General features: G+C 31.1%; 1 long non-coding RNA gene across 6 annotated transcripts; it reads left to right on the forward strand.

Moving 5' to 3' along the window:
* On the forward strand, positions 568–7369 carry LOC107625482. 6 transcript variants are annotated; one of them, XR_002357642.1, is made up of 7 exons: positions 576–999; positions 1088–3540; positions 4792–4890; positions 5510–5707; positions 5980–6072; positions 6159–6384; positions 6811–7369. It is a non-coding gene; the product is annotated as an uncharacterized LOC107625482 (long non-coding RNA). The 6 variants fall into 6 exon arrangements; XR_002357641.1 differs by having other exon boundaries at positions 579–999; positions 6830–7369; XR_002357640.1 differs by having other exon boundaries at positions 568–999; positions 5922–6072; positions 6159–7369.

The raw sequence follows: 8194 nt of genomic DNA on the forward strand, positions 1-8194 counted from the left end.
AGGAGAAAGGTTTCAGAATTAGGGCCAAATGTAAATGAAGAGGGAGAGGAAGGTGTTTTATGAAATAACGCTCGTAATGAAACGCAACGTTTCAACAAAGTTACAGGGGGCGATTTGTCCCAATTATGAAGGAGAGAAACCCACGTGGACAAGTTACTAACACATCAGCAAGTGACCTGCTCGGAACCGGTTGCAGGAACTGGAACGTACAGATATCTAAATAGATAGGGATCGATTTGGGTATTTAGATTTTTTAGGAAATGGGAAGTCCATCGAACAAATGGTTAGGGACTGGAAAGGGCATTTACTCTAAATTTTATCCATGTTCATAAATTTCTCCAAATCTATTCCTACCTTCACCTTCACTTCACTATACCACCACCACCTTCACAACTATTGCACTATCATATTAGACAAAATTATCATTAAACAACAACTTATCCATCAATCAACAATAATAATAACCCATTCCATCCCACACAAATCTCCATCACTCATCTCTCAGCCACAACAATAGTGTAGAATACTTATCATAGTAGGTTAGAAGAAAAGAAAGTACGAGAAAGAAGTAGAGTAAGTTGTAGCGGCAGTGGTACCTTACAGAGTAAGAGAAACAATAAACAAAAACTAACTCTCTAAACTATTTTGTTACTGTCACAATTATTGAATATGTAAAACTACTTCACTTCAGTTATCGTATACCAGCTATATATATAGCAAGCCTGAACACTAAACAACTATTCTAGCTAACAAAATCTGTTACACTTATTCTAACAAAATATTGAATTATTCTTGCTTCTAGCTAACAAAATCTTACACTTATTCTAACAGAATCTTGAATTATTCTTGTTTCTCATCCTCAGGTTTGTTACTCATTGCCTCAATATCCCCCTAAAGCTCAAGTTGGTCTGGACACAATTCTGAGCTTGAGTTTGAGCCTTTCAAAAGTAGCTGAAGAGAGTGATTTGGTTAAAATATCAGCAATCTTCTCCACTCCTGGTATATGCACAACTTGTAAAGACTTGTTCTGCACCTTCTCTTTGACAATTTAAATGTCTAGCTGAAAATGTTTGATTTTGTCATGTAGGACTGGATTTGCTGTAAGGAGCACCGTACTCATATTATCACAGAATATGGCAGGGGATGTTGACGATTTCACCTTCAACTCCAACAACAGATTTTTGATCCAAGTAATCTTAGCTTTACAGGATGCTAGACTGCAAAATTCTGCCTCTGTTGAGGACCTAGAGATGGTAGTTTGCCTCCTACAAGACCAAGATATCAAATTAGTGCCTAAGAAGATGCAAAAATCAGAAACTGACCTTCAATCCTCGATGTCCACAGCCCAATCAAAATCAAAGAAACCATACAATCTATTATCTTCGCATTTGTGCATGACCAAGCCATGATCCTTAGTGCCTTGTAAATAGCGCAAGATTCACTTAACAACTTTCCAGTGAGCCACCAAGGATCATGCATAAATTGGCTCACTTTTCGAACTACAAAGCATAAGTCAGGCCGGGTAATGGTTACATATTGGAGAGTACCTACTACAGATCTGAATAATTTGGGATCATCAAACCTTTCAGAACCAGTAGACATCAATTGAAGTGAAGTTATCATAGGAGTGGCCATTGAACTAGCTGCTGCCTTACCTAACTTTGAAAGTAAATCTTGAATATACTTAGTTTGAGAAAGATATAATTGGCTAGTGTCAGTTTGAAGAATTTCAATACCAAGAAAATATGACAAATTTCCAAGATCTTTAAGAGTGAAAGTGTTGTGCAATTGTTTAATCGTATTGTCGATCTCAATTGGATTATCCCCAGTCATAATGATGTCATCAACATAACAAAGAATATATAAAGCATAGTTAGTTCCATATTTAATGAAGAGAGATGTGTCTGATTTGGTACTTTTAAAACCAAAGGTATGTAGAGTGTTACTTAATTTGAGAAACCATTCTTTAGAAGCCTGTTCAAGGCCATTGAGGGACTTATTTAATCTGCAAACATGAGTATCAAATTCAGATGCAAAGCTAATTGTTTGTTTTATGTAAATTACTTCATTCAATTCACCATTTAAAAAGGCATTGCTAAAATCTAGCTGCCTAATGATCCAATCATGAGATAAAGCAATGCTAAGAATAATTCTAATGGTTGTAGGTCGAATTACAGATGAGAAAACTTGTTCAAAATCAAAACTTTCAGATTGGTGGAAGCCCTATGTCACCAATCGAGCTTTATACTTCTGAATTTTACCATTGGGAAGCCTTTTAATAGTAAAGATCCACTTACAATCAGTAATCTTTGCGTTATTTGGTTTTGGCACAAGGGTCCATGTTTTAGTTCTTGTAAGAGCATTAAATTCTTCAATCATGGCTTCTTTCCAATGAGGAATTGCCAAGGCAGCAACAGCAGTTTTAGGAACTTGTTCATCTTGTTAGTGAACTTCTAGATTAGTAGAGAAAATCCTGGGTTTAGTATCCCCATTTTTGGACCTAGTTAGCATTGGATGTTGATTCTTTTATTTATTAAGGTGGTCATTCTATTGAGAACAATTTGTAGGCTGAATAACAGGAGTACTAGTATTTGTAATGGTGTTATTAGATATAGTAGTCTGATTAGGAAGATGACTATTACTAAAGGGTAAACCGACTTCTATTCTTGAGATATGAGTAAGGTTGTCATCAGAATTAGTTTTTAAAGATGTCTCAGGCTGAGAGTTTGTCTGAGTGTTTGGTTGAGGAGCTCATATGAGAGAATTAGAGGTATTATGTGTAGAACCAACGCCAAGAATAGCATTCTGCATAGTATCACAATGAATGTTAAAAGGTTCAGGCTTAATAAATAATTCTTTATAAGGATAAATATCCTTATTAAAAATAGTATTTCGAGTAATATAAATCCTATCATAAGAAGATAAACACTCAGGGGGTGTGTGGTTGGAGGAAATACAAGTATATTTCAAGAAATTTTGATATGAGAATGTCTTATTTCTATATTTGCTTCAAAATTTTAAAAATTATTTCTGGATATTTTATTTTAAGGAATTGAATTACCACCAATTTAATTTCTATCCCTCTTCTAGTTATTTTTAATTCCAATGAAAATGGAACGTAAATAATGAAATAAAAAGACTAAATTACCCCTATTATTTAATACAGATTTCACCTTCTTTTTCATTTCTCTCTGAAGAACGAAGCCCTAGCAGAGCATTTTTTTTCCCCCCAAATCAGTGAGTTTCACAACGCCACTGCTACCGGAGCCGGCACCAGCGCCGCCGTTACTCTAAACAGAAGATTTGTCTCATTCTCTTCTCCGATTCATGTTCGTACTGCTTCTCTCTGTGAATTTTCTTCCAATCTCACATTAAGGTTTGAGTTTTTCCTGAAATCAGTGGAGGCTTCACCAACGCCACCGCCATTGCAGTTGCGCCGATGCCAACATTACCCTAAATAGAAGATTGGTCTCCTTCTCTTCTTCGAGTTCATGTTCGCATTGCTTTTCTCTGCGAATTCTTTTCGAATCTCTCATTAAGGTTTGGGTTTTTTTATGCTTTCTACATCATATTACACTAATTTTCTACAATACACTGCTAATTTGATTAGTTAATTTTTTATTTTGCTTGATTTCTTATATGCTCTCTGTGATTATGTTGCATGCAAACAATGTGTTTGATGATTTGCCTCAATAAAGAGTTTAAGCTTGTGACATATTTTTACATGCTTAATTTGGCTTGAATCTGACAAAAACGTATTTTTACATGCTTAATTTGCCTCAATAAAGAGTTTAAGCTTATAGTTTCTTTTCTTGAATCTGACAAAAATATATTTTTACATGCTTAATTTGGCTTGAATGACTGCTCAATCTTTCTCATCTCCCCTTTGTTTGCTGCTCTGCTGCCTCCTCTGTTTAAGGCTTCATTTCTTTTCTCATTTAGAATCTTCTTATATAACTTGCAAAGCATTTAATTTCATTTCTTATCTTGTTGCATATTAAGGATCTTGTTCGGTTTTATGTTGGTTGAAATGAAGTAGTTGTAGCTTAGGAACTTATGATATTAGCATAGTAGTAGTAGTAGTAAAGTTCCTAATTGCTATTTCGTTTTCATTTATGCCTGAAATCAATCTCTTTAAAAATATGCTAATTTTTGTTCCATTTCTCTGCCTTCTTTTATTATTATCTTTAATTTTAGATACAGGATAATTACTTCTCTGTTACTTGCTAAATGGCTAAGCTCGTGAACTTTTTTTAAAAGCAAACAGGGCGCTGAAAAAATTGAGTTATTTTCATTTTAAAATGAAAGGGAAGGAAGTTCATTTCATTTCAAACAATAATGATGATGATGAGTTGCATTCATTTCAAGGAAATGGAATCAATAAGCTATTAACTTCTGATTTTGGCTGCTACATCTGACTACTAATAATATGTATTGCATACTTGAATTGATTTACAAAATTTGAATGTCTTCTAGCTAAATATGGTTGTTGTTTTAATTGATACATCCTAATTCCTTTTTCATGACATATAGATGCTGATTTATTTTTTCAGTGGCAATATTTGCTTAACTTTGTGGTTTGAACTATGTTTATTTTATTTCTCAAATAAATTGCTTAACTCTGTGGGTTGAACTCTATTTATTTTTTTGCTAAAACTCTGGTTTGAACTATGTTTATTTATTTCTCAAATAAATTGAGGATTTTTTAATTGAGTGCATTGAAAACAATTTTAGTAGAAGGACCCATCTTTTAAATCTCCTTATTTAATGATTTTTCCTCATTTTAAATAGATTGATACAGTCACTTTTTCCACAAGAACCAGAATTTAAAGGCCGAAGAGTGGTTACGTTCCACAATTAGAGAGACTTCATAATCTTCCGGCATCATCAGTATGAATCCCTTCATACTAGAATTTTGCTCTGTCTCTTTAGTCCATTCTGTTATTCCATATGCACACCACATATATATCACTAACAATATTTATTTTTCTCTTAATAATTTTATTTTTTAATTCAATTTCTATATTATTGATCCCACCAAATGATTGTTATTAGTTGTTAGCAGAATCAACATTCCATGCATGATGTGATTGATGAGGCGTTTTGTATGTTACATAATAATAAAACATGTATTTTTTAGTTAATGTCATAATCAATACCAGGAGTACATAGTATTCGATAGCTTGGTCAGAATTGTTGTCCAATTAACTAACTTCCTTCAATTTTAAGTTAGAATTGAACTATGCTCAATAGTATTATTATTTTAGTCTTGTTGAATGGCTACATTTTGCATATCCTGTAACTATTTCTCATACAAACTATATAAATCATTTAATAAAGTCCTTCACTGGCCCTGCTTCAGACTCCTTTGATCTATGCACCTACTTCTTTTCAGTTTTCAGTTATTAATCTGTAAATAAAAATTGTTGAATATATCTTGTTACTTGCTTACTAATCTGCTAATGGAAATTGTCTCATTTGTATTTATTTTCTGCTTATTAATATGTAGAGAATGAAAGAGAATTCTTGACCTAATTCAAAATAAATTAAGCGTCAATGGACACCACACGAAGATGCAAAACTAGTTGAATGTTTAGTGGAGCTTGCAACTACTTCTTGGAACTGTGATAATGGCACATTCAAATCTGGTTATGAAAAACATTTGGAAAAAATGCTTCATGAAAAGATCCATAGATGTGATCTTAAGGTATAGTTTTTTTTATATAATACTTGTTTTCTTTGTTTATAATTGTATAGTTGTGTTATAATTGTATAGTTTGTTAATTAGATAATCTGAATCTGTTTATTAAATAAATCATTTATAGTTTGTTAATTTACAATAGAAGAATGCCTTTTTGTTAATTCAGTTTATTGAATTTAGTCTTAGTAGTAATAATTCTAAATTGTTATGCTATGTTTAGGCTAATCCACACATTAAATCAAGGGTGAAATTGCTAAAAAGACAATATTTTGTAATAGTTAAGATGATGGGCACGGCTGGGAGTGGATTTGGTTGGAACGACAGATAAAATGATTGTGGTGGAGCGATAAATTTGCAATAAATGGAAGAGTGTAATTCTAAACAACTTTCTTAATACAAGTTTATTTATCTTAGCTTTTTAATATTTATTGCTTATTTATTTTTCTTTTAATTTCAGTCCCATCCTAATGCTAATGGCCTCTACAATAAACCATTTTCACATTTTGAAGAGTTGGGAATAGCATTTGGTAGAGATAGGGCTCAAGGAGGCAATGCAGAAAATGTAACTCAAGCAGTTGCTACAATGGAGGCTGAGCGCGAAGCAACCTTGAGTGATCGGCAAGTGAATGAAAACACCCAAGTAAATTTGGAAGACCGAAATAGAATATGAAGCTGATTTTCAAGTACGTAAGAAATTGACTCTAATTTGGAGTGATTTTTCATTAGTGCAATAGTTACTTTTTTTTATTCTTCATTAGTTCAATAGTTACTGTTTTCTTTATTCTTGATTCACTTATTCATATATTATTCATATATTACTCGGTTACATTTACTTTAACCTGTGACTGTGACTAGCCTTAACTATTCCCATCATGTTGAGCATTTAGATAGAAATATTCTATTAGGTTCTGTTTAGTTAGTTAGTGTTGTTAGTCTTGCTGGCCAAGGCAGAGGTAATGCTTGTATATACAAGTGTAGAGCATATATAATCATTTAGGCTACTTGTTCTTCATTGCTACCAATATTGAATAATCTTCTTCAAGTTTATAGTTTCATCATCTCGAGCTTTCTTCTTTCTTTCTTTCTTTTATTTGCAACACACTCATCAGTGTTGCTTTCAATTTTAAGAGCCTCCAACTCCTGGTGCTCCTGCTGCTCCCGGTGCTTTTGCTGCTCCTAATTTTTCATCTATAGAAAGGAATAAAAGAAAAAAAGGGAGCAAAAGTGAGGAAGTGATTGACATAGTAACAGAATCAATGAGAGATATGAAAGGTGCTTATCAAGAACACACAGCCATTTTAGTTGATATGGTTTCTTATTTTAAGCATGAGAAAGAAGGAATTGAGCGCAGAATAAAGCTAATGGCACTGTTGAGGGATGTTCTTGGTTTAAGCGTTGATGATAGAATGAAGGCTAGCCTTAGCATTATAAGGGACAATAGTCTGATCGACATGGTTTTCCAACTTCAACTGGAGGAACTTTTGCCACTTTTGAAGAAATTGATTTAAATCTTGCTATTTTTATAGATTATATTAAATTGTCAGTTTTTAAGTATTTAATACATGTGTTTAGATGTTGACATTTGTTTTGTATAAGTTCAATTATGAATTATGAGACGAAATATGGATTATGAAAATTTTAGAAATTTAGATAAGTATTTTGTGTTAATTTAATTGTGATATTTGTTATTAGGGATATTTTAGTAAATTTAATTGTGATAAAACTAATTTTAATTAAACATTTGTTATTAGGGGTTTTATAGTAAATTTATTAGTAGAAATATTTTTGTAAATTCACAAAAAATTTCAATGTAAAAAAAAATCGATTAGTTTTATATTTAATTTTTTAAAAAAAAAATTGATATAAGAGTATTTTTGGAAATAAAAATAAATATTTTTATCTAAAAATAATTATATTGAATTTATCTTGAAATATATTTATATGTAATTTTTTAATATATTTATTAAGTTTAGTCATTAACCTTTTAATTTGAATGAGTAAAGGTAATTTTGACATATTAAACATATTTAATATTAGAGATATTTTAGTAAATTTAAAAAAATTAAAATCAATAATAATTTTAATTAAACATATTTAATATTAAGGATATTTTAATAAATTTAAAAATAAAATAAAAAATAATATTTTATTATATTTATATTTATTTAAAAAATTAGAGTCTAAAAAATTTAATTAAAAATAGTTTATTATATATATTTACTAAATTTAATTATTAATATTCTAATTGAAAATTATAAGGACATTTTGGACAAAATATTCACAATTTCCAAATATATTAAATATGAACCAAACAAAAACTAAAACATTCCTAGGCATATTATTAATATTCCATAGATTTTATTTTTACAAACCAAACATAGGAATACTATATACTTGGTAATATTATTCCAAGGAATCATATTCCTAGTAATGATATTCCTAGGCATAAAAATTAATCTTTGAACCATACACACTCATAGGGGTCTTGAATGA

The sequence above is a fragment of the Arachis ipaensis genome, chromosome B02, assembly GCF_000816755.2.
Source record: "Arachis ipaensis cultivar K30076 chromosome B02, Araip1.1, whole genome shotgun sequence".
In the NCBI taxonomy this organism is placed as follows: domain Eukaryota; kingdom Viridiplantae; phylum Streptophyta; class Magnoliopsida; order Fabales; family Fabaceae; genus Arachis; species Arachis ipaensis.